This window comes from Leptonychotes weddellii, unplaced genomic scaffold, assembly GCF_054177405.1.
Source record: "Leptonychotes weddellii isolate Sample4059 unplaced genomic scaffold, ASM5417740v2 HiC_scaffold_248480, whole genome shotgun sequence".
Lineage (NCBI taxonomy): Eukaryota > Metazoa > Chordata > Mammalia > Carnivora > Phocidae > Leptonychotes > Leptonychotes weddellii.
In genome coordinates, this window is record NW_027839511.1 from 1 (window position 1) to 266 (window position 266).

Here is a 266-nt window from a genome sequence, read left to right on the forward strand (position 1 = left end):
GAAGGCAGACGCTTAATGACTGAGCCACCCAGGCGCCCCTCAAGTCAGTGTTTTACTTGGTAAACATGTCTGAGACCATGCATCCCTGGCTGCTAAGCACCATGGCGGACAGGGCTAGAAAGGTAACAGCTTTATTTTGAGCAGGGGGCAAAGACAAGGCAGCACTTTACAGCTACATTGTAACTAGATCCTGCATCAGGGTAGTTGGGGTTCTATGTGAAAGGTGAGAAGATTAGTAACCATTCCTTGTTTTATTTACACTTCAA

The 266-nt window shown here is 46.6% G+C and overlaps 1 non-coding gene across 1 annotated transcript; it reads right to left on the reverse strand.

Annotated features, from left to right (window-relative positions):
- Window positions 1-65: 65 nt before the first annotated feature.
- Window positions 66-196, reverse strand: LOC145718901 (small nucleolar RNA SNORA63). The gene has a single exon (XR_014142075.1). It is a non-coding gene; the product is annotated as a small nucleolar RNA SNORA63 (small nucleolar RNA).
- Window positions 197-266: the final 70 nt, after the last annotated feature.